The following is a 26853-nucleotide window of genomic DNA, read 5'->3' as shown; positions in this document are numbered from 1 at the left end:
ATGCCTTTCACTTCCTTAGTTAAATTTATTCCTAAGTATTTTATTATTTTTGATGCAATTATAAACCAGATTGCTTACTTAATTTTTCTTTTTGATAGTTTCTTGTTAGTATAGAGAAACACAACAGATTTTTACATATTGATTTTGTACTCTGCAATTTTATTGCAAGTGTTTATTAGTTTTAATACTTTTATTTAATGTTTTACTTTTTAATGTGGTGTATCACATTGACTGATTTGCAGATATTGAACCATCCTTACATCTGTGGAATAAACTCCATTTAATCATGGTATAGGAGCCATTGTTGGATTTGGTATGCTAATATTTTGTTAAAGATTTTTGCAAGATTGTTTTAGAGATATTGGCCTGTAATATTCTTTTCTTGTGGCATCTTTGTCTGGTTTTTGCATGAGAGGCTGGAGAATTCCATGGACTGTATAGACCATGGGGTCGCAAAAAGTCAGACTTGACTGAGCGACTTTCACTGCATTCTGATGCTGCCCTCATTAAATGAGTTTAGAATAGTTTCTACCTTTTCTTTTTGAAGAGTTTGAGTTTTGGAGAGTTTCTAGTTTGAGAAGAATTGGTAACAATTCTTCCTTGAATGTTTAATAGAATTCACCAGTGAAGCAATCTGGTCCTGGACTTTGGTTTGTTGGGAAGTTTTTGATTACTGATTGAATCTTCTTACAAGTAGTTGGTTTGTTTAGATTTTCTATTTTATTGTTATTCAGTTTTGGTGGACTGTATGCATCTAGGAATTTATCTAATTCTTCTGAGTTGTCCAATTTATTGGCATATAACTATTCACAGGAGTCTCATGATCTTTTGTATTTCTCTGGCATCAACTGTAATATCTTCTCTTCCATTTCTGATGTTATTTGCTTCTAATCCTCTTCCTTTACTTTTTCAGTGTGTCTAAAGTTTCATCAGTTTTGTTGTTTTAGAGAACCAGCTCTTAATTTCATTGATCTTTCTGGATTTTTGTTTTGCTTTGGTTTTTTTCCTCTATTTTATTTATTTCTACTGTACATTTGCTATCTCCTTCCACCTACTAACTTTGGGCTTCATTTGTTTTTATTTTTCTAGTCCTTAAAGTGTAAAGTTAGGTCGTTCATTAGAAATTTTTCTTGTTTCTTGAAGTAGGCACTTATCATTATGAACCTCCCTCTCAGAAAATTTTTGCTGCATTACATAAATTTTGGTATGTTACATTTCCATTTTCATTTGTCTTAAGGTATTTTTAAACAATTTTTATTTGGCAACTTTTGGCTGTGGTGGGTCTTTGCTGCTGTGTGGGCTTTTCTCTAGTTGCAGTGAGTGGGGGCTACTCTACTTGCAGGGCTTGGGTTTCTCACAGTGGTACTTTCTCTTGTTGCAGAGCATGGACTCTGGGTGTGCCAGCTTCCGTGGCTGCAGCTCCTAGGCCCTGGAGCCCAGGCTCAGTAGTGGTGGTGTACAAGTTCAGTTGTACTGCAGCATGTGGGATCATCTCAGACCAGGGATCAAACCATGTCTCCTGCATTGTCAGGCAGATTCTTTACCACTGAGCCACCAGTAGCCTATCCACACATATTTTGAGCATATTGTTCTGGCCTGAAAGCTCCTGCTTAAAAAGTCTCCTGATTGTCTTATGGGGGTAACCTTGTACAGAGCAAGTTGCTTTTCTCTTGATGCTTTTACAATTTTCTCCTTGTTTTTAACTTTTGACATTTGGCTATGTGCCTTCCTGTGGGTGCCTTTGAATTTATAATTTTCGGAACTCTCTGGGCTCCATAGATCTAAGTGTTTGTTTCCTATCCCAGGTTAGGGAAGTTTTCAGCCATTATTAGATTTCTGCCTCTTTCTCTTTCTTCTTCTTGGAGTCATAAAGTGCAAATGTTAGTTTATTTGATGTTCTCTCATAATTCCCTTCCCTGGAGAAGGAACTGGCAACCCGCTCCAGTATTCTTGCCTAGAGAATCCCATGGACAGAGGAGCCTGGCGGGCTACAATCCATGGGGTCACAAAGAGTCGGACACAACTAAGCAACTAACACACACACACACACACACACACACAGCCCTTACGCTATCTTCACTTGTTTTCATTTTTCTTTCTTTTTGCCACTTTGATTGGGTGAGTTCCACTGCCTTGTCTTCAAGTGACAGAAGATCTGCTTCATCTAGTCTGTTGTTGAAACTTCCTAGTGTATTTTTCAACTCAGTTACTGTATTATTCAGCTTGTGATTTCTATTTGGTATACTTCCATTCTCTGCTGAAGTCCTCACTGTGCTCATTCATTTTTCTCTACAGTTCAGTGAGAATCTTTATGACTATTTCTTAAACTCTTCATCAGGTAAATTAGTTATCTCCATTTCTTATTCTTTCATTCAGGACGTGCCTCCCTGGTTCTTCATTTTGCTTGACTCTCTGTGTTGATTTCTTCACAGTATATAAAACAATCATCTCCTCTAGTCTTGAAGGACTGATCTTGTATAGGAGATGAACCTTGCTATTCAACGCTGCCCCAGCTCTTTGTTTCTCAAACCTGTGTGCTTGTCCAAGCAGACTATTATACTTCCAGTAGCTTCCAGTAGTTGAAAATGTGCCAAAACCTGCCAGTATCCCAAAGGGGTGGATCTCAACCTCTAGATTCAGGTGCTAGAAGCCAGGCTTTCAGGCAGCAGTTTTTAAAAGTATGCAGTTATATACAGATCTGTGAGACCACAAGCATAAGCCCCATGGGCCACCAAAGCCAGGCAATCTGGAGCTGTTCCCTGGGCAGAAGTCACAAATATCAGGGCTCCAGACTAGTGTATATGCTCCTTTCTGGAAGATGCCGGTGAGCTGGATCAAGACAGAGGGAGAACACCGAGATGGCATCCACAGCCTGCATTCCTTGAGAGAAACTCCATAATCTGCTAGACATGTGCCAGATGTGAAGCCCAGCCCAGAGCGCTAGGACAGGCAAAGAGGCCCCTTCACAGAAAGACCAGGAGCCTGGGCTGTGCCTCAGTACACTGTCCGTGCGGTGCTCTGGAGGTGGTAGCCTCCCAAGAACCGTCTCTCCAACTGCCACAGTCTCACAGGAATCAGGAACGCGAGCCTCCCTGGCCACCAGAGCTAGGTGATCAAGGGATATCCCCAGGGCATCAGTCACAAAACCTGGGGCCCAGACATAAAAACCATGGGGCCAGATGCACATAAAGCTCCCCCCCAGGAGAGTGACTGTAAAGATAGTACCCATCCTCCAAGTCTTCTGGAAAGGATTACAGTCAGTGCCTAGATTCTTGGATGTGTGTTTAATTAGAAACCTGCCCCTCAGGCCACAGTCATAATGATTAGTTAATAAGCCTCCTTCACAGACAGACCAGGCCTCTGGGTCTGTTGCCTCTTGCTGTGCCCTGCGGGTGGTGACTATTTAAGAACTCATTCTCCATTGCTTATGTCCTCTGGGATCCATGAGCATAAGCCCCCCTGGCCACAAGAGCAAGGTGATATAGAGGTGTCCCTGGTAGCAGTCACAAAATTCAGGATAGTGTACAGGGGTGTGAGCTGCTTCTGTGCATTCGTGCATGCTCAGTCACTCAGTCACATTCAACTCTTAGCAACCCTATGGACTGTAGCCCACCAGGCTTCTCTGTCCATGGAATTCTCCAGGCAAGAATATTGGAGCAGGTTGCCAGTTCCTATTCCAGGGGATCTTCCCGACCCAGGGATTGAACCCACATCTCTTGTGTCTCCTGCATTAACAGGCAGATCCTTTACCACTGCACTTCCTGGGAAGCCCTTGAGCTTCTTTCTGGGTGACCCTAAATATTACAGCCACACAGGACCAAGAACACACACTCATCTGGCCTCCAGAGCCAGGTGATCAAGAGGCATCCCTTGGGTGACAACCACGAAAATGAGGGTGCCAGATACATATAAGGGCTTCCCAGGTGACGCTGGTGGTAAAGAACCCACCTGTCAATGCAGGAGATGCAGGTTTGATCCCTGGGTAGGGAAGATCCCCTGGAGGAGGGCATGGCAACCCGCTCCAATATTCTTGCCTGGAGAATCCCATGACAGAGGAGCCTGGTGGGACCCTGGGTGTCCATGAGGTCACAAAGAGTCAGACACAACTGAAACAATTACCACATATTCACATAAAAGCTCCAGATTTAAAGTGAAAAGGGCTCATTTGCTAATATTAAAGTGCTGGCCTGTGGGGCAGGCATCAAATTTAACACACACATTAGGGAGCCTGCTGGAACCCTCTCTGGGGATGGAGACAGGCAGACCATCTTCAAGCTCTTCCTGCACTGTGATCAATATGGACTTTTAAGAAATCTGTTTTCTTCTTTTGAGGATATATGTGATGGTTGAAGAATAACATGAATATTCCACCATTTATCTTCTGGTATGTGCCTGGTATATGTTCAGTATTAAGTGTTAAGTATTTTTACATTAATTACTTCATTTAACGTTTATGACAGCCTCAAGAGATCAGTATATATTACCAACTCCATTTGAAGAGGACAGAGTTAAGTAATATGCCAAAATTCACAGTTAGAAAACAATGATGGAAGAGGTCAAACCCTGGTGCCTTCAGTGAATAGTGAGTCAGCCCCTATGACATCCCGGACACTGTGCCAAGAACTTAGGTGCCAAGGTGATTAAAAACAGATACAGTCTAATCTTCTGTATGATCAGGCCACTCAAGATGACTGCTCTCTTGCTCTCTGCATATCCCCTGCTTGACCAGAGCCTGCTCCACTTCTACCCTACTCACCTGACTGACCTTCCTTCATACTTGCCCCAAGCCCCAGTCAGTGATGTTCTTATCAAAGGAGCAGTGAGGGGCGTGTCCCTCTACTGATTTCCCTGGTGAATAATAGCCCACGCGACGTCAATTCCCCTACAACTGGTAACCTCCCCTTCCCCTCTGGGAGCAAAGACTGCCACTATATCCTGCCCGCCATCCACTGCACAGTGGGGTGCCACTACAGGACTCTGCTTCAGAGGTGTAAGCTTACGCATCAGTTATATCACTGATATCTCTGTTGCTGACTCTGGGCTCTCTCTTCTGTCTTGAAGTTGGGCAAGCACAGCCCTTGTAGGCATGTAGGGTATAGCCCAAAACTTTCATCTACCAAGGAAGATGAATAGAAAGAAATTCATTGGACAAACCAACATGTGTTAGAATAGCAGCAAACCCAAGACTAGAAAGAATTACATAGCACTTGCAGAGCCTTTAAAGAGGGATTTGACCTAGCCAGGGAGCTTGGGAAATGCTTCCTTGATGTGCCTGGAGAACTGAGAGTTGAAGATCATTATGGGCAGAGGGAACAGTGTGTGCAAAGGTCCTGTGGCAGAAGATGGTAGGAACCATGAGGGACTAAGAGAAAGCCAATGTGATTAAAACAGAGAGATCAAGGGTAAGAATGGGATCTAGCACAACTAGAGAGGGAGACAGGGCAGGATATGCAGAGTTCCGTGGATGAAAAAGAGGAATTTTGTCTTTCTCCAAAGAGCAATGGAACCTCATTGAGCTACTAAATTAGGTATAAATTCTCTTCCTTATTTAGCCAGTGGAAATGAGGTCAAGTAAACACCCACCTTATGGAGAGGGGGAGGAAACAGAAGTAAGAAGGGGATGGTGTTCATGCTTTTTCTTCTTGAGAGTATTGGCCCAGCTCATCATAAGGTGAACTGTCTGTGGCAACAAATAGTCCATGAAAAGCCACAGAGGGCCCAACCTGGCTTCTAAAACACTTTGCCAATGGAAATCTTATAGCAATTCTCATTCTCAAAACAGTTATATGATAAACAGATGAGTTTTATTTGCTTTGTCTACAAACCAACAGATTTTAAAGTGCCTACTCACCCAGGATGGTGGTTAGTAAAACTAAACATGCATAGGAATCAAATTCAGCAATGGGTAACTACTGATTTCTGGCATTATCAGTTGTTTTGAATGATGTGTGGGGAATGTTCTCTCTCTGTTAAAGGATCCCAGGCCCTTTGAGTTATGCAAGAGTTTGTTGTTGTTAAGTCGCTCAGTCATGTCCAACTCTTACAACCCTACAGACTGCAGCAAGCCATCCTTCACTATCCTTCACTATCTCCCAGAGTTTGTTAAAACTCATGTCCATTGAGTCAGTGATGCCATCCAGTCATCTCATCCTCTCTTGCCCCCTTCTCCTCCTGCCCTCAATCTTTTCCAGATTCGAGTTTTTTTCCAATGACTCTTCACATCGTATGGCCAAAGTATTGGAGTTTCAGCATTAGTCCTTATAGTGAATATTCAGAGTTGATTTCCTTTAGGATTCACTGGTTTGATCTTCTTCCTGTCCAAGGGATTCTCAAGAGTCTTCTCCACCACTGTATTTCAAAAGCATCAGTTCTTCAGTGCTCAGGGTTCTTAGAAGAAATAAATGAGGCAAAGGTTGGTTTCACTCCTGTTATTGAAGTGAGCATGTGTTCATCAGCTCAGAGATAAAACTGTGTCATAAGAGAAAGGACATGAGTATCTATGGTTTTCAGCTGTTTCTAGTAAAATCAGAAATTCTGTGCTTCCTTATGATGACTGAACATACTGTTCTGGCTTTATGAATATTAAGAAGTTTTCAAACCTGCAAAGGTTTCTGTATAGATAAAAAAGTGAAAGAGTCTTAAGTCCAGTTCTCTGAACTTCAGAAGGGACAAGGCTCTCCTAACAGGTCTCTTTGCAGAAATGTAAGGAAAAGCAGGAACATTCTAGAAAACAGGTCTTTCCTTCTTTTGGACTTTGAACAGCACAGAGAACTCAGGTGAGGCCATTCCATGATCTCAATATGCTCTGTTCATATATCTGATGTTCACATATTAATTCGTTAGTAGCTGGTTCCTTGCTGGGCATCTGGGAAACTCCACTCCCCAGTGAATAAGTGAAGTTGCTCAGTTGTGTCCAACTCTTTGCGACCCCATGGACTATAGCCTACCAGGCATCCCTGGAATTTTTCAGGCAAGAGTACTGGAGTGGGTTGCCATTTCCTGGAAACAGGATCTTCCTGACCCAGGGATCAAACCCAGGTCTCCTGCATTGCAGGCAGACGCTTTACCACCTGAGAGACCAGGGAAGCATATTATTTCCTACCAAAATGGCAAGATACTCTTTGTTGCTTCCAGTTGGAAACAGCCATCCTGGACCCTTTTGAGCTGACCTCTAGCAATGTCTCCACTCTCTTCTCTGATCTCTTTCCTGTACTTTATGGGGTGATTTTCTTTAAAACTTCCTTTTATTAATAATTGGAGGACAATTATTTACAATGTTGTGTTTGTTTCTGCCATACAACAACATGAATCAGCCTTCCCTCTTGAGCCTCCCACCCACCTCCCATCCCACCTCTCTAGGTCATCACAGAGCACCAAGCTGGGTTCCTTGTGCTATACAGCTGCTTCCCACTAGTTATCTGTTTTACACATGGTAATATGTATATTTCAAATATGTCCACAGGTACTTCCAAATTCCTCCTTCCAAAAGGTGGGACCTAATCTTGAGTGTGGGCTAGACTTCTTGACTCATTTTACAAATAGAATATGGTGGCAGACTGTATCTCCTGAAAAATAGGTCATAAAAGATATGACAGCTTTTTCCTTCCTCTCTTTCTTGGAATACTCACTCTGGGGGAAGCCAGCTGCCATGTTGTGATGATCCATCAGACCCTGTGAAAAGGCCCATGTGTAGGGGATGGAGGCTTCCTGCCAACAGCCATGTAACTGCGCCATCTTGGAATTGAATTCTCCAATACTAGTCAAGCTTTCCGTTCCCTGTGTATACTAAGTTGCTTCAGTTGTGTTAACTCTTTGTGACCTTACGGACTGTAGCCCAGCAAGCGCTTCTGTCTATGGGATTCTCCGGGCAGGGATATTGGAGTGGGTTGCCATGACCTCCTCCAGGGGATATTCCCAACCCAGGGATCAAACCTGAATCTCCTGTGACTCCTGAATTGCAGGTGGATTCTTTACCACTGAGCCACCAGGGAAGCCCTCTCATCCCTGTAGCACCAACCAGAACCACCTAACTAATCTACCCCCAATTCTTGACCCATAGAATGAAGAAAATAAAGATTTGCTGTTTTAAGTGTCTGTATTTTGAGATGAATTGTTATATAGAAATAGATAGCTAATATACCATATAATCAGAGAAGGCAATGGCACCCCACTCCAGTACTCTTGCCTGGAAAATCCCATGGATGGAGGAGCCTGGTAGGCTGCAGTCCATGGGGTCGCTAAGAGTTGGACACGACTGAGCGACTTCACTTTCACTTTTCACTTTCATGAATTGGAGAAGGAAATGGCAACCCACTCCAGTGTTCTTGCCTGGAGAATCCCAGGGACGGGGGAGCCTGGTGGGCTGCCGCCTATGGGGTCGCACAGAGTCGGACACAACTGAAGCGACTTAGCAGAAGCATACCATATAATTGGAGAAGGAAATGGCAACCCACTCTGGTGTTCTTGCCTGGAGAATCCCAGGGACAGCGGAGCCTGGTGGGCTGCCGCCTATGGGGTCGCACAGAGTTGGACATGACTGAAGCAACTTAGCAGCAGCAGCAGCAGCAGCATACCGTATAATAATAGCAGCAAAACATTACTCACATTGTTGAGTTTATGGAACATAATCTCCTTACAGAAAGGAACCACATCTGCTGACTTACCTCCGCGCACTGGCCCATAGTCAGTATTCAATACCTATTTGTTGATTCAGTGATTGATAAGACCTTAGTTACGTGACTGGTATTGTGTTATTCAGTTTACACAAGCTTTCTTGTTTAATTCTCACAGCTGTTCTATAAAGTGTGTTTTTCATGCCTGTTTTACAGACAGGCATTCCAAGGCTTAGCAAGATGATGCAAGTAGATAATGGCCTCCCTGTGACTCTGGGAGCTGAGAGTCACACATGAATCTGGGGCATTCCCTAGACTGAGGGTCCAGCCACACTGAGTTGTGTTTCTGCACTTGCTTTCCTGTCAGCTAGAGTCTTGTTCTTCCCCTTCCTCTCCGCAGAACGCCAGTGACCCAGCCAACATGTGCCAAAGGTCCCATGGAGTTGTAACTGCCATCAGCTCCGGCAAAATAGCATGAGAACAGGTTCAGTTGGTTAGGATGGGAAGAGCCAGGTCTGCTTCCAGAGCAAGACGCTGGGCAGGACCTGCACAGGGCAGATAGGAACCAGCCACTGTCTCTCTTAGCAGAGACTCCCTCTCTCAAGATGGCTTCATACACGTCCAATCTCCAGTACTGGCAGCGAGGTCCAGGCTGGTTCAGAACCGCAGAAACCAAATGCCCAAACTCAAGGCAAGATCCACAAGACTCTACCTGAATTCTCCAAACACAACACACCCTGGGGATTAAATTCTAAGGATCCAAATCCCTAAATGCATTCCTGGCCCCTCACTAAGCCTTAATAGAAAAATGTTGAGTTGTTGAAAACAAGGATGAAAGAGATTAACCTAGTAAATCCAAGCAGCAATCAACATGCAGAGAACACCAGCCTAACATGTTCCTGTCTAAATACACGGTGTCTTGTGGTAACCTAGTTTTTCCTTTTAAAACACAAAAATCTGCAGTACCAATGCAATTTATGTAGAGCTTGAGAGTTTCATTTTGTGCTGTTTTGGGGGCCTTTTGTTTCATTTCATAAAATGGTGTGGCTCTGAGATTTTTAAGTTTGCAAATAACCTTACCAAACTTTGGTCTTGTAAGTATATCTAGTCCTACCTTTAAGATGGCTAAATTTTTTTGGTGAAAATTAAATTTTGAATAGAGTTCTAGGGGCTTGTATAACCCATGAGAGAATCTCAGTGAAAGTGAAAGTATTAGTCGCTCAGCCGTGTCTGATTGTTTGCGAACCCATGGACTGTAGCCCACCAGGCTCCACTGTCCATGGGATTCTCCAGGGAAGAATACTGGAGGGGGTAGCCATACCCTTCTCCAAGGGATCTTCCCAACCCAGGGACTGAACTAGTTTCTCCTGCATTGCAGGCAAATTCTTTGCCTTCTGAACCACCAGGGAAGTCCAACTCATATCTGCTGCTGCTGCTGCTCCTGCTGCTGCTAAGTCACTTCAGTTGTATCTGACTCGGTGCGACCCCATAGGCGGCAGCCCACCAGGCTCCACCATCCCTGGGATTCTCCAGGCAAGAACATGGAGTGGGTTGCCATTTCCTTCTCCAATGCATGAAAGTAAAAAGTGAAAGTGAAGTCGCTCAGTCATTTCCAACCCTTAGCGATCCCACAGACTGTAGCCCACCAGGCTCCACTGTCCATGGGATTCTCCAGGCAAGAATAGTGGAGTGGGTAGCCATACCCTTCTCCAGGGGATCTTCCCAACCCAGGGACTGGACTCGTTTCTCCTGCATTGCAGGCAAATTCTTTACCTTCTGAGCCACCAGGGAAGTCCAACTCATATCTAGAAGTCTTAAAAAGGTAATGCATTTTGAAATTTTCCCAATAAGCAACTTATTTTTCTGGTGGGAAAAGAGGGAAACAGGGAATAACATTATTTGTTTAAATGTCAAAATAATTTTTAGAAGACTATATAATGACATAGAAAGAAGCTCACTATACACTACAAGTGAGAAATAGTATAACTATTGTGATACTCTTACATTAAATATATATAGAGAAAATTTATGTTCACATATGGAAAAGACTAGGATAGACATGAAATATTAATAGTTAGTCCTCCCCTTGTTCCCTCCATCCATCCTTTCCTTCTTCCCAGTGTTTCTTCGGGACCTACCATGTGTCAGACACTGACTTATCTTCCAAGTGTCCAAAGATGAGTCAGTTCTGCCCTCAAGTGCTTCAAAGCCCAGTGGGAAATTCAGTGAAGTGAACAATCAGGAAAAAAAAAAAAAAAAACCAGATGCAAAAAGGCAGCAGAGCATGGTGGCTCTGAGAACTCACCCTTCCAATCAGCATGGATTTAAGTCCAAACCACAGTTTTTCACTTTCTATGTACACTGAAGCAAATTTTCCCACTTCTCTAAGTTCCACTATCCACATGTGCTAGTAGGAATAAAAATACCTACCTCACAGGACAGTTGTAATAATCAGGAAGCTTATAAATATGAAGAGCAGAGACCCAGCTGTAGTAAGCACTGAATAAATGGCCACCATTGGTTGTATCGTAGATGACAGAGTGGGAACTCAGAGGAAGCTTACAGGCTTCTGAAGATCAAAATCCTCCCAGAAAGTGAAGTCGCTTAGTCATGGCCAACTCTTTGCGACCCCATGGACTGCAACCTATTAGGCTCCTCCAACCATGGATTTTCCAGGCAAGAATACTGGAGTGGGTTGCCATTTCCTTCTCCAGGGGATCTTCCCAAATCAGGGATAAAACCCGAGTCTCCTGCATTGCAGGCAGATGCTTTACCGTCTGAGCCACCAGGGAAGCTAAAATCCCCAAACTCACAGTCAAATGGCTAAACTTGAACTAGTAATGATAACTCCAGAACCTACAATTGGTGTGTTTTGCAAACCCAATCATAGGGCAAAATCTGCCATTTTTACCTTACACAAATTTCCATAATCTACATCATACATCTCCTGTTTGAAGAGGACACTCTTTTTTTTCAAAGCTTTGAGCTTCATCCATGTCTGAGATCTCTTCCGAAAGACACTGAAGTAGCCCCATTCCACAAGGCAGATCTATAACAGCTCACAGGCCACCCCAGAGACCCTCAGACTTCCCACATTTCTTTCATTTCACGTGTCCTTTTTCCATTCATGTTACTTAACATTTTCATTCCTATCATAATTGGCATAATTGGGCTTCCCTGGTGGCTCAGACTGGTAAAGAATCCACCTATAGTGCAGGAGACCTAGGTTGGATCCCTGGGTTGGTAAGATTCCCTGGAGAAAAGAATGGCTGCCCACTCCAGTATTCTCCTGGGACATCCCATGGACAGAGCAGCATGGCAGGCTACAGTCCATGGGGTCACAGAGGGACACGACTCAGCAACTAACACATAATAATTACCAGAGTTGCTACATCTTACTTTCTCAAGAGGTAGTGTGGTGAGGGAGAGAAAGCCCAGTCCTTGGAGTCAGGCAGCCCCGAATCTGCATCCGGTCGCTAGGAGCCCAGGAACACTGCGTGAGCCATCTATGCCAGCCCCTGTCCTTCTGTTTGGCCTGAGAGTGAAAATAACCACCTCATGGGTTTGTTGTTGAAATGAAGGTCACTAACCCAGTAACCAATGCTTGGCACATGCTCTACAAATACTGGTTTTCTTTCTTTGTCAATAAAGACCATACATTGACTCCGCACACAGAGGCGTGGATGACACTGTCACTCAGCACCAACGTGCCTTCATTCTCTCCTTGTGTAGAGCAAATAAGCCTTTCAGAGGCTTTTAAAACTGAAGCCCAGCTGAACTAACTGTGTTTTGAGAGGAAAGTTGTGCACATAACACTCATTTTAGGCATCATTGGACAGTACTGACAAGAGGGGCCGTGAAATTGGTCAACTCGATTGGGTTTCATTTGCTGTTGGGGCTTCCTTGGTGGCTCAGATGGTAAAGAATCTGCCTGCAATCTGGGAGACTCGGGTTCGATCCCGGGATCAGGAAGATCCCCTGTTGGAAGAAATGGCTACCTGCTCCAGGGTTCTTGTCCGGAGAAGCCCATGGGCAGAGGAAACCGGTGGGCTACACTCCATAGTGTTGCAAAGATTCTGACACGACTGAGCAGCTGACACTTTCCTTTCACTTTTTTTCATTCACTGTTATTACCCAACAGTCTGAATGAGAAAGCCTCTTCAGCCAAATGGTCTTAGTTTCATTAGAAACTATACTAAAGTGTTGCAACTGAAAGGTGAAGCTACTCCAAATTAAAGCAAAATGACTCAAAATATTTCATTCATCCATTTATGTAGATCCCCACGCATTTGGCAACTAGAAGATACCTGTATAACACTATTCTAGAAAAAAATGAACAGCAAAAACCCCTGTTCCCACAGAGAACTTGGTAGATACAATGCCTGTGATCTCTCCTCGCCCTATGGGGCTGCATAGCCTGCCAGCTGCAAATACTCACAGGTGTTCCCTGTTCCCGCGACACGCCTCAGCTCTTTGGTAGACACCTGCTCTCCACTGAATTATCTTCTCAGAGGATATCAATAACCTCTTCACCAACAAGACAATGGGTCCCACCCCCGCCAGGCCCCCCGCCAACTCTCCGCCCATTTTTCATGGTTTCTAACACAGTTGACTGCTCTTTTCTCAAATGTCTCTCATCCGTTGATTTCTCTGCAAATTGTACTGCTTCCCTTTCATTCATCATCTTCATTGTTGGCAGAGTTATTTATTGAAAATCCAGTTCTCTCCATATTATTCTCCTGTTTAGCATCCTTCAACGTTTGCCCATGGCCTGTGGGATAAAGTAGGATTTCTCCACTGCCCCATAGAAAGGTCCTTTGAGTCATGCTCCTGCCTGTTCTTACAGCCTGGTCCCCTGTTAGTTCACTTACAGAAACTTCATTCTCCAGTGATGTGAACAGGCTTCTCTTCAAGTCTCCAGCCCTCCACTCCTCTATTTACAGGGGCTCAGCCAGATAAGGATCTTCACCTCCCTGAAAATTCCGCCGTGCCACCCAGAACCTGTTTGTGGTATGGCTGCCTCCATCCCTAGTTTTGAGCTACTTTATGGGAAGAATGTGTTTTGTCCTGATACTCTAGGGCCTAGCACAATGCCGGGCACGTTATAGAAAAATGAACCAGACTTTGGTGGTTCTGTCGGTTTGCCTCTGCAGTTTCTCAACTATCTTTATCCTGTTCCTTTCTCTCTGTTGTGTCCCAAACAAAAGAGTTGAGCCTTTGTTGTTGTTCAGTCACTAAGTCATATCCAGCTCTCTGCCACCCCATGGACTGCAGCATGCCGAGCTTCCATGTCCTTCACTCTCTTCTGGAGTTTGCTCAAACTTACGTCCACTGCGTTGGTGATGCTATCTAATCATCTTATCCTCTGCTGCCCCCTTCTCCTCCTGCCCTCAATTTTTCCCAGCATCAGGATCTTTGCCAGCGAGTCAACTCTTCGCATCAGGTGGACAAAGTACTAAGTCTTTTACCCCTGGAGAAAGTAATGGCAACCCACCCCAGTACTCTTGCCTGGAAAATCTCGTGGATGGAGGAGGCTGGTAGGCTGCAGTCCCTGAGGTCGCAAAGATTCGGACGTGACTGAACGATGTCACTGAGTTTTAGTCATATACCCTTTTACTTATTTTCTCCTGTCTTCTACCTCTCCTTAATAACGTGCATCTAAAACAGAGAAACCAGAGCAACATTCCCAAAGTATTGGGTTGGCCAAAAGTTTTTCTGGTGTTTCCATACAATGTTACAGAAAAACCTCAATGAACGTTTTGGCCAATCCAATATTATTTGCACATGGGCAGTTGGTAAATAGCCACTGACTCAGTGGATGCCCTACCCACCTACCTGGTCGAGGCCCCCAAGAATGACCTGCCCACTTAGCTGCTACCACTGCCTCCCTCCCCAGACTTCAAGTTGGAGGAACTTGACACATCAGGGGAGTTGTAAGACCTGTCCCACAGTAAGCCCAGCATTGATTCCACTGAATTGGTGTTCAGTTTGCACATCAGGTGGCTCAGATGGTAAAGAATTTGCTTGCAACATGGGAGACCCAGGTTTGATCCCTGGGTTGGGAAGATCGCCTGGAGAAGGGAATGGCTGCCCACCCTAGTATTCTTGCCTAGAGAATTCCATAGACAGAGGACCCTGGCAGGCTACAGTCCATGGGATTGCAAAGAGTTGTACATCTGAGCAACTAACATACCCATCAGTGTCTGCTTAGAAGCTGTCAATGGTACATATAACCTATCACAGAAAGTCAACGTTTCTCAGCATAGTATCAAGGCCCTTCATAATTGGATCCAATTTTTAGCCATATTTACAAATAATATAAGCAACATTCTATACAAGTACATCTAAAACTTAATATGCACGTGAATCATCAATCAAAATGTAGATTGATTTAGGAGGGCTGGAGTGAGGACCTGAGACTGCATTTCTCACAAAGGTCAGGGATATTGATGGTGTTGCCTCCCAGACCCAACTTTGAGTAGTGGAGGACTCACCTCCGAGCTGCTTCTGCCCCTCTGTTCCCACTAAGACTTCCTCCCAGAATCCCCTCTGGGCTCCGTTAGTTAATGGGTTAACCCCTCAAAGCCAAGCTCAAATGTGACCTCCTCACTAAAATTTTCTCTTGTCTCCTGAAGTAAATATGAACTCTGTCTCCTTGGGGTTTTGTTTGTTTGCTATGGGAAACCAATCACCCCAAAGACATAACTAGCAAAGCTTTCACATATATTTCCATCTTAAGACAAGTCTTATTGTTTTTCTGTAAGTGGCCCAATCATACCCCAAAATGACCTGCACATTGGTGAGTAGGTCTGCGTAACTGTGGAAGTACAATGGAAGGCTCCCATCCATTCACAATAAAATAATCAGGAAAAAATGCGAACAACCTAGACTGTGAAGAATGGCACAATCACTTACGTTCATAGTAATACACCCGGAGGCAGAAGGAGCCAAAAATAGCTCCTGAATCTCAAAGATTAAAGTTATACTCACCATATTTTATTAAGTGAACTTGCATTCTAATTCTCTGAAAACTGACATATGGTGTGTACACATATATTTGTGTGTCTATGAGTGTGTATTATATGAATAATATGTTCTGATTCCTTGAAGATCTATAAGGAATATATGATTATGTATTTTAGTTACATGCAATATTAAAAGCATCCTTAGCACCAAGTCTATGCCTGCCATTCCTGTAACACACACACACACACACACACACACACACACACACACATACTATTTCTCAGGGGAAAAATTTTAAAGCTAGGATTCCACTGTACTTCCTAAATTTTCCAAATAAACTCTTCAAAACCTTCAGTTGTTTTGCCTGATATTGAAGACCTGATTATTATCTGGACTGAGCCTAGACAGTGGTTGCTTTTCCTCTTTTTTTTTTTTTGGCTTTCACATAATTAATGTGTATTGCTCTTCGTTCCTTAGAGATCGCTAGTGGATACAAACACATATAATAAGGTTTCACAAGCAGATAAAATTAAATATGCAGAAAAAAACACAAGAGTTGAATATTAATGAAGCCAGGAAGAGTGGCTGGCTGGTCAGGTATTTCGTAAGGTGCTGCCTTTTCTTTAGCCTGGAGCAAGGACGTGGTACCCCAGGTCTTCCTTCTCGTGTCCCCATGCTCTTCTTTTTGGCCTTCCCATAGCCTGTCGGGGCAGATGGCAGACACTCCCTTCTTCCTCTTCACTGGGACTTGTTCTACACACGTCTTCCCTTGTCCAGAGGTAGGTAGCATAGACCTCTCTGTTTTCCCTGGGATTGTATAAGAAATTGCTGCTTCACTTACTAGGAAGAATAAATCACACAGGGACTTCCCTGGTAGTCCAGTGGTTAAGGCTCCATGCTCCCAGTGCAGACCCTGGGTTCAATCCCGGGTCAGGGAACTGGATCCTGCATGCTGCAACAATGATTGTGAGTGCCACAACTGTGACCTGGCACAGCCATATAAATTAAAACAAGACAAATTGCTTCAATCAAAAAGAATAAATCACATATTTATTTCATATTTATTTTAAAATTTTCATTCAATATGTGCCCTCATGCTAAGTTGCTTCAGTTGTGTGTGATTCTTTGCAACTCCATGGACTGTAGCCTGCCAGGCTCCTCTGTCCACAGCATTCTCCAAGCAAGAATACTAAAATGTGTTGCCATGCCCTCCTCTAGGGGATCCTCCCGACCCAGGGATTGAACCTATGTCACAGTAGCAATTGGCAGGCGAATTCTGTGCCACGGAGCCACCTGGGAAGCCTTGCATTCTCCTTGCTTTGTCTCTAACTTCCGCTCCTGAGAATTCCTTGTTCCTGATTGTCTGTAAGTTGTTTTTTGCATGCCTCAAAGCTTCAGGGTTTATATTGGCCTATTTCTTATAAATCTACCTTACTTCTCACACACAATTTGCCTTGATCTCAGTAATTTGTCTCTGCCTTCTTTCAAACTCTTGGAGTTTCTCTCACCCATGACAAATACCTAATTCTTCCATTCATGTTTTATTTTTCCCAGGTGCTGTTTCTTACCCTTCATCCACAATCCACTGCTATTTACATCACTGCAGGAAAATATTTGAAGCAGTCACTAAAGGAGTCATCTTTGTGTAGTATGGGGTTAGTGAAGAGGAAGAGAGTCATGGGAGAATTTCATCCATGACCAAGTTCTCAGCATCATGTCAACTGCCTACCTGGTCACACCAGGAGAGGTCAGAGGATAATAATACTTGTGAATCTCTACCAGTTGTGTGTTTCATGGTTCTCCTCTTCTTGCCACTGGAGAATATTCTATTAGAATTGCAAAGACTGTGGAGATTACAGGATACAAGGCAATGATTTTACAGAGAGGTTCAAAGTTGCCCAGAAAGTTTAAGGCCTTTGCCCAACATCTAAGGGCTAATCAGTACAGAGGTTAAGACCAAAATCTAAGTTTTCCAGTTTCCAAGTCCAATGTTCCTTCCACTGCATTAAAAATTCCTTCAACACATGTAAGTAAATGGAAATATTGAGTTGACCATAAGGTTCATTCAAGTTTTTCTATAATATCTTATGGCAGAACTCAAATGAACCTTTTGGTAAATCCAATCAATTTAGTTCAGTTGCTCAGTCGTGTCTGACTCTGCGACCCCATAGACTGCAGCACGACAGGCTTCCCTGTCCATCATCACCAACTCCCGGAGCTTATGCAAACTCATGTCCGTTGAGTCAGTGATGCCATCTTATCATCTTATCCTCTGTCATCCCCTTCTCCTCCTGCCTTCAGTCTTTCCCAGCATCAGGGTCTTTTCCAGTGAGTCAGTTCTTCACATCAGGTGGCCAAAGTATTGGAGTTTCAGCTTCAGCATCAGTCCTTCCAATGAATATTCAGGATTGATTTCCTTTAGGATTGACCAGTTTGATTCTTTGCAGGCCAAGGCACTCTTAAGAGTCTTCTCCAACACCACAGTTCCAAAGCATCAATTCATTGGTCAATCCAACAGAACTGGAATTTTTTTTTTAAGTCAAAATTTCAGTGGGTAAAACTCAAGAAGATTTTGCTTTACTCATTCATTTTATTCTTCTTTATCAGATCCCCTTATATATCACTACTGCTGGGAGAAGGATAAAGGTGGGAGCAAACAGATGCCAATGTGATCTATGGACCTCAGACACTAAGCAAATATCCATGTAATCAAATCATACCATATCTCATTTATCTCAAGAAGCAGTTATTTTCTTTTCAACATAACAGCATATGTAACATAAAGTCTCACTAAATGATGAACGTGTCTTACCATCAAGATGGCCTGGAAGGGAGCCAAGTTCTTCCAGAGAGTATTTGCATTCATTTTTTTCACCCAGGGCTACTCCCAACATGAAACCTCTTTTAAAGTATATCCTACATTAAAATACACTCCTGGGTATATGCCCAGGGGTGGGATTGCTGGGTCACGTGGTAGTTCTATTCTTAGTTTTCCAGGGACCCTCCATACTGTTCTCCATAGTGGCTACATCAATTTACATTCCCTCCAACGATGTAAGAGGGAGATTTTTTATAAGAGATATAATCTCTTTTTTATAAGAGATTATAGATTTTTTGATGATGACCATTCTGACCATCATCAGATGGCCATTCTGATACATCATTGTAGTTTTGATTTGCGTTCTCTAAAATTAGTGATGTTGAGCATCTTTTCACTGGTTTGCTGGCCACATGTAAGTCTTCCTTGGAGAAATGTCCATTTAGGTCTTCTGCCCACTTTTTCTTTTATTGATTGGGTTGTTTGTTGTTTTGGTATTGAGCTGCATGAGCAGTTTGTATTTTTTGGCAATTAATCCCTTATCAATTGGTTCATTTGCAAATATTTTCTCCCATTCTGTGGTTGTCTTTTTGTCTTGTTTATGGTTTCCTTTGCTGTGCAAAACATTTTAGGTTTAATTAGGCCCCATTTACTTATTTTTATCTGCATTACTCTGGTACGGATGAACCTATCTGCAAAGCAGAAATACAGACTCAGATGTAGAGAACAGACGGATGGACACTAGCGGGGACCCGGGGTGGGATGAATTGGGAGACTGGAATTGACATACATACACTGCTGCTGCTGCTGCTGCTAAGTCGCTTCAGTCGTGTCCAACTCTGTGCGATCCCATAGATGGAAGCCAACCAGGCTCCCCCATCCCTGGGATTCTCCAGGCAAGAACACTGGAGTGGGTTGCCATTTCCTTCTCCAACGCATAAAAGTGAAAAGTGAAAGTGAAGTCACTCAGCTGTTTCCAACTCTTAGCAACCGCATGGACTGCAGCCTACGAGGCTCCTCTGTCCATGGGATTTTCCAGGCAAGAGTACTGGAGTGGAATGCCATTGCCTTCTCCGATACATACACTACTATGAATAAAACAGATAACTAGTGAGAACCTGCTTTATGGCACAGGGAACTCTACTCAGCACTCTGTGGTGACCTAAATGGGAAGGAAATTCAAAAAAGAGGAATATATGTATAATGTATGGCTCATTCATTTTGCTATACAGCAGAAACTAACACAACACTGTAAAGCAACTATACTCCAACACAAAGTAAACAATTTAAAGATAAAAAATACAGTGTATCCCCTGATTGAGCTTCTCTGGACCACACTTGCAGTTGGGCTTCAGACCAGACACCTGCATGATGATCACCTCCTGATACAAAGTTGAGGAGAGAGTTGCTTCTTCTTCCCACCAGGACTAAGGTGGAGTTTCCTTGCTGTCCCTCTCTCTCTGGGCTGGGTTTGTTTCTGATGTGCCCTTCCATTGGTGAGCCAACTTCGTATATGGAGTCCCATGCTAAATTCTCTACCTTGAGTGTTTGGGTTTTTTATCCAATTTTCTCAGAGGTAGATACAGTAATTGTGCATTTTACAGTCAATGGCATTTTTGGTTCTATAAAATGCAATAGTTTTAAATTGTGATAAAAATTATGAAAAAGAAGACAAAAGTGACACAAGGAAGCATAATTAGACTAGTTTAGACTGACGGCCCTACAGATAAGGGACATGTCAACTGTATGAGTTTGCTAAGTTTGCAGTAACAAGTAGCACAGACTGAGTGGCTTAAACTGCAGAAATGTATTTTCTCAGTTTTGGAGTCTGGAAATCCAAGAGTAGTGGTTAGCAAGACTGACTTTTTCTGAAGTCACCTTTCCTATCTTGCAGGTCGTCGCACTCTTGTGTGTCTTCACGTGGTGTGTGCTGTGTCTACATCTCTATCCTGACCTATTTTTTCAAGGGCACAAGTGCCGATTGGATAAGAGCCCACCCAAATGACCTCATTTAACCTTAATTACCTCTTTAAAGATGCTATCTCCCAATACAGTCAGGTTTTGAGGTCCTGGGGGTTAGGACCTCAACAAGCGAATTTTGGGGAGTGCCTAATTGAGTTCATGGGCTTCCCAGGTGGTGCTAATGATAAAGAACCCACCTACCAATGTAGGAGACATAAGAGACTCAGGTTTGATCCCTGGATTAGGAAGCTCCCCTGAAGGAGGGCATGGCAACCCACTCCAGTATTCTTACCTGGAAAACGCCATGGATGGAGGAGCTTGACGGGCTACAGTCCATAGTGTTGCAAAGAGCTGCACACAACTGAGCAACGCAGCAGGTGGATGCACATAGTTGGGCTCATAAAATAAACTGAAGTCTGGAAGATGGGACAAACGACCCATCGTTTGTCCAACCTATCGTTGACCCAACTCCTTCCCATCTCTGGAAAGGAGTTGACTTTTCCAGACAGAGGATTAGCCTGTGTAAAGTCCTCTTAGATGAGGAAGCCAGAGGTAGTTTCAAATTCCTTTAATGTGCTACCTCCAACAGGTTTATATTCAAAGGAAAAGAATATCATTACAGCGAATCAATTTCTCTTGAAATCTGAAATAGGAATATGATGAAACTTGATTATAAATTACTTTTAAAATCATATTTTTAAAAGTAAATGGGTTTTACCAAGGCTAGCTTTATGGCCCAGGATGTGATCTATCCTGGAGAAGGTTCCATGTGCGCTTGAGAAAAAGGTGAAATTCATTGTTTTGGGATGAAATGTCCTATAGATATCAATTAGGTCCACTGCCTTATGATCCAGCAATCCCACTGCTGGGCATACACACTGAGGAAACCAGAAGGGAAAGAGACACGTGTACCCCAATGTTCATCACAGCACTGTTTATAATAGCCAGGACATGGAAGCAATCTAGATGTCCATCAGCAGATGAATGGATAAGAAAGCTGTGGTACATATACACAATGGAGTATTACTCAGCCATTAAAAAGAATACATTTGAATCAGTTCTAATGAGGTGGATGAAACTGGAGCCTATTATACAGAGTGAAGTAAGCCAGAAGGAAAAACACCAATACAGTATACTAACGCATATATATGGAATTTAGAAAGATGGTAACAATAACCCTGTGTACGAGACAGCAAAAGTGACGCTGATGTATGGAACAGTCTTATGGACTCTGTGGGAGAGGGAGAGGGTGGGAAGATTTGGGAGAATGGCATTGAAACATGTAAAATATCATGTATGAAATGAGATGCCAGTCCAGGTTCAATGCACGATACTGGATGCTTGGGGCTTAAAAGTAAATGGGGTTATGCCCTCTGATTATAATTATCACCCATTTTTTCCTCAATCTGAATGTGATTTTGGGCCCTCTTGCTATGCTAAATGCCTTATGAATTGACATGGGAATCTCTAACAAGATATATTACCACCATTATATATGCCTTTTGGTAGGGAAGTATTAAAGCCATTCTCTCTCACTGCTTGTTTAGAATAGCCTCATATCTGGGGGCCAAGCATTCCAGACAAGGTGAACAGACTATGACGTTGGAGAATAAATGATGATCTGTAACAGGCTCATGGATGAATGCTTTCCATCTGGTGTATAGAAGGTGCCCCTCCTCTCAGACCATACTCTTCAGTTCAGTGCAAAAGTCCACGTTCATCCCAGAACTGCTCCACAGGTGTTTCCTGGGATTTCATGAAAGTGATCATAAAAAGCACAACTCAAATTTTTTTCACATGCGTAACTACAGCAAACGGGACCTGAGGATATCTCTGCTTTGACTGGGCCATCTCAAAACTGGATCTGAGTTCCTGGTTTGTTGTAAGATTAGACAAAAATCTTTCAAATTGTTGTGCTGGGGAAGATTATTGAGAGTCCTTTGGACTGCAAGGAGACCAAACCAGTCAATTCTAAAGGAAATCAACCCTAAATATTCATTGGATGGACTGATGCTGAAGCTGAAGCTCCAATACTTTGGCCACCTGATACAAAGAGCCAACTCATTGGAAAAGACCCTGATGCTGAGAAAGACTAAGGGCAAGAGGAGAAGTGGACAGCAGAGGATGAGACGGTTAGACAACATCACTGACTCAATGGATATGACCTGGAGCAAACTCCAGGAGATAGTGAAGGACAGGGAAGCCTGGTGTGCTACATTCCATGGAGTCACAAAGAATCAGACACAATATAGCAACTGAACAATTACAACTAGACAAAAAGAGCTTACTTATATTTCCAGAGTTCTGCTACAAGACCTTCTTGACAGAAGTAAATGGTTTACTACACTGAAGAAGTGCCTAGTTACAGTAGAGTTCATCAGATGAAAGGCACGATTCTTTTTTTCGAGCAAGCGCTCTTCTCTTAAATGACCAAAACACTCATGTGAATTTCTAGGAGGGTGTTCAGCATTTTCCATCCTCTGTCTGGGTTGGGTGACAAGCATATATTAAACGTCAGCTTGCACTCGCTATGCTAGCATGTAGAGCTCATGGAGTTTCTTTTGCTCACAGGAGCAGGGCACCTTCTATTCCAGGAGTTCAGAGAGTTGTGGTGAGTTGCCTCTTTCTCATTTATCTGCCATTCTGAAATAGAAATAGGAGAGGCAGTCCCCAGGAATGAGATTTGAGATGGCAATTTCCCCCACCTGCAGCCAAACCCCATAATGGGTGGGAGATGTGGGGGAATTCTCACCAGCTGAGACCCTTATTTTCTCTCATTTGGACCCCAGGTTGATCATTCTAGTCCAAAAGAATAAATCTCCCTTCCCTCTCTTCCCCCACTTCCTACTACTGTCATTATTTCATTCTGAGAAGAGCTTTGGCTTTGATAAAGAGCAATGATGAGAGATTAATGGATCATTCATTTATTCATTCAAGCAGTAATTAACTGTGCATTTTTCTTTCATTTTATTATTTATGCAAGTTAAAGTTCATCGGTAACAGGAATTCTTGCAACTGCAAAGTAAAACTACATAGATGTAAGAAGTCATGTAAATGGTTAATGAGATTACCAAGGTTAGCAAAACTTTCGTTGTAAATCAGTCTGTACGCGGAAAATAAAAATTATGAGTGCATAAACACAAATCCATTTTGACTTTCAGGCTGTCACCCTGAAGCCCTAGCAGCTTGAGTCCTTATATTTGTGATGTTATACAAACTATTACTATTTTCTTTTATATTCAGTTTGCATGAGTACAACCACCAGAGAATAAGATCTATCTTTAAATTAAACAAAAATCCTATGAGATGGTCAGTGCTGCTCTACGTACTAGCACGTTTTATTCTCCAAATCTCTCATTGAAACTGTTGTGCTGTGTATCTGAATCTTCTTTTAACTTCTCTTCCACCCTTCTAATCTTCCTTTTGACTTTAAAGTTTATATTATTGATTATTAGATCAAATAATTGCATTTGGTTTGATAAAAAGAAAGAAGGCCTCAAAGTAGTTAAATCCTGACTTCTTGTGTTAATTTCAGGCTTAGTGGAACAAAGCAGCTGGACTACCTCAAAGATCAAAAGCAAGGCAAATATTCAGCTGTTGACTCTGAAGCACTCTCAGAGAAAACAGCCAACTAGCTGACACCAATAAAGTCCCAGAACAGTTGATTAAGTTTAAATCTGTCGCTTTTACCTGGGGGCGGGGGAAGGGGGGGAAACTGTAGGCTTATGTGGTGAAATAAACCATTTATTTCAAAACTAAACTTTGAAGTTTGAAAATAAAAGATAGAGTTATGGCCCAGTATGCAAAGGGCTATTCCAAACTGGAGGGCTCATCTGAATTTCAAATGGTGAGTCACACCCTAATACAGCTTTCCAGATGGCTTAGTGGTAAAGAATCCACCTGCCAATGCAGGAGATGCAAGAGACGTGGTTCAATCCCTAGAATGGGAAGATCCCCTGGAGGAGGAAATGGAAATCCACTCCAGCATTGTTGCCGGGGAAACCCCATGGACAGAGGAGCCTGGCAGGCTACAGTCCATGGGATCACAGGGAGCTGGACACAACACCCTAACAGGTGAGTCCCCACTTCCATGTGCAGGAGTGGGCTCTGGGAACCGAGCCCTGCAGACAGCACAGAACCACCACTAACATTCTCACCAGGTCACGGATGGGCTTCCCTATAGACGAGCTAAATGCACAGGACCTGGAAAGAAAATCATTCAATCTTGCCTGCCTATAATCCTGGTCAAAAGTAGAAGAAATTCTTTCCTAGGGACTTCCTGGTGGTCTCGTGGTTGAGAATCTGCCTTGCCATGCAGGAGTTGCATGTTTAATTCCTGGTTGGGGAACCAATAAGATCCCACATTCTTCAGAGCAACGAAGCCCGCTTGCCACAACTAGAGAGTCCGTGCACCCCACATGCTGCAGCTAAGACCTGATGCAGTGAAGTAAATAAATATTACAATATACATATGTATATATCCATAAAAAAACAGTCCTTTCCCTTTTCCTTTTGCTGCCTAGAAATGGCACACAGACTCTGAAAAAAAAAAGGCCTAGAAGGTGGAGCCGCAGGAGGCGTAGAGCAGTGGTTCTCAAATTTTGCTGCATTACTACACGTTAGAACCACAAGAGAGTTTATAAAACTTCTGACACCCAGGCCATGTTGGGGGTGTGGAGGTGAGGATGGCTCATTGAATCAGGTCTGTGGGTGAAAACCAGGTGTTAGCATTTGTTAAAGACCCCAGGTGTCTCTAATGCTCAGCAAGGTAGAGACCAGAGGAGGTAAAAGTGGGGTTTCTCAATTAGATGGAGCTCGGGTGTCTGCATTCCTACCAATCTCCCAGGTGGTGCCCACTGCTACTGGCCCCCAGAATGCACTTTCAATAACAAGGTGTAGGGCTCCTCATCCCACCCCCAGCGCTGTCCTGGCAATATAAAAGGAGCCAGTTAGTCTCTCAGTTATCTCTGACTCTTGACCCCATGGACTGTAGCCCACCAAGCTCCTCTGTCTGTGGAATTCTCCAGGCAAGAATACTGGAGTGGGCAGCCATTCCCTTCTCCAGGGGAATCTTTCTGACCCAGGGGTCAAACCTGGGTCTCCTGCATTGCAGGAAGATTCTTTACCAGCTGGACCACAAAAGAAGCCCAAGGAGCTAAGGGAAAAGAAAAGTGAGCCTGGGGCAGATATTCTCTGTAGTTAGTCTAACCTGATGGGGAGAGGGTGGAGATGGGTGTGTGATGCTATTTGGAAGGGTGGATCTCATTGCCACAGTCTATAACAAAGGATAAAAAAAAATGTGCATTACCCAAGAGGACGGAATTGCTTGCTGCTTTGAGGTGGGACACCCACTCCACCTGACAGCCCTTCCCTTCTTCCCCACACCCCAGTACCATGCACGTGGGAAGAATTGGCTTGTACGTATCTCCATCTATACTGCCCCAATTCCTCTGCCTCCCTGTAATTACACAGCCCGAGGAGGAGGGAAAGGGCTCAGTTCCCCCCTCCCCCACCGGCTTTAGCATATGAATATGCTCCAGGTTCTTTCATCTTTTTATTTAATAATATATGTATATATTTTTAATTAGAGGATAATTACTTGACGGTTTTTGCCACACATCAACGGGAATTGGCATTAGGAATACATATGTCCCCTCCCTCTTACAGCCCCTCCCATCTCCCTCCCCATCCCATCCCTCCGGTTGTCACAGAGTACTGACTGGGTTCCCTTCATCACGCCTCGAACTCCCACTGGCTATTTTACATCTTGAACCAACCCCCAAGCCATCTCGTCTCCGTGAACTCTGGATTTCCTCTGAGCAAAAGCTGTCTCCTTGCACACAACGTCAGAAAAAGAGCCCTCTGTATGCACCTGCTGTCCACAATTCTCTTAATTTCTACCCTGTTAGTATTTAAAATGTGGAAATATGGCTCCTCCTAAATTTGCACTAATTATTATTTTAAAATACTACCTTATCCACCTACTCCTCTAGGTACCTCCTGTAAGTGGAATGGCACAATATTTGTCCTTTTGTGACTGGCTTATTTCTCTTAGTATGATGTCTTTAAGGTTCATCCACGTTGTAACATGTATCAGAATTTCCTTCCTTTTTTAGGACTGAGTGGGCTTCCCACATAGCACTAATGGTAAAGAACCTGCCTGCCAGTGTGGGAGGTGTGAGACAAGAGTTTGATCCTTGGGTCAGGATGATCCCCTGAAGGAGGGCACAACAACCCTCTCCAGTATTCTTGCCTGGAGAATCCCATGGACAGAGGAGCCTGAGGGACTACAGTCCATGGGGTCACAGAGAGTCAGACATGACAGAAGTGACTTAGCACACACCCACAGTGTTATATCGTATGCATGAATCCTATTTCATTCATCGTGTTCACATGCTAAGTTGCTTTTAGTAGTGTCTGACTCTGCGACCCCATGGACTGTAGCCCACCAGGTTCCTCGGTCCATGGGATTTCCCAGGCAAGAATACTGGCATG

The 26853-nt window shown here is 43.5% G+C and overlaps 1 long non-coding RNA gene across 1 annotated transcript in view; it reads right to left on the bottom strand.

Moving 5' to 3' along the window:
- LOC139178170 (uncharacterized) overlaps positions 1-26853 on the bottom strand; it is a 69803-nt gene that overhangs the window by 21662 nt on the left and 21288 nt on the right. The gene's annotated exons all lie outside the window — the stretch shown is intronic.

This window comes from Bos indicus, chromosome 21 (assembly GCF_029378745.1).
Source record: "Bos indicus isolate NIAB-ARS_2022 breed Sahiwal x Tharparkar chromosome 21, NIAB-ARS_B.indTharparkar_mat_pri_1.0, whole genome shotgun sequence".
Lineage (NCBI taxonomy): Eukaryota > Metazoa > Chordata > Mammalia > Artiodactyla > Bovidae > Bos > Bos indicus.
The sequence above is the reverse complement of the archived record's forward strand: the minus strand, read 5'-3'. Positions and strand labels throughout refer to the sequence as shown.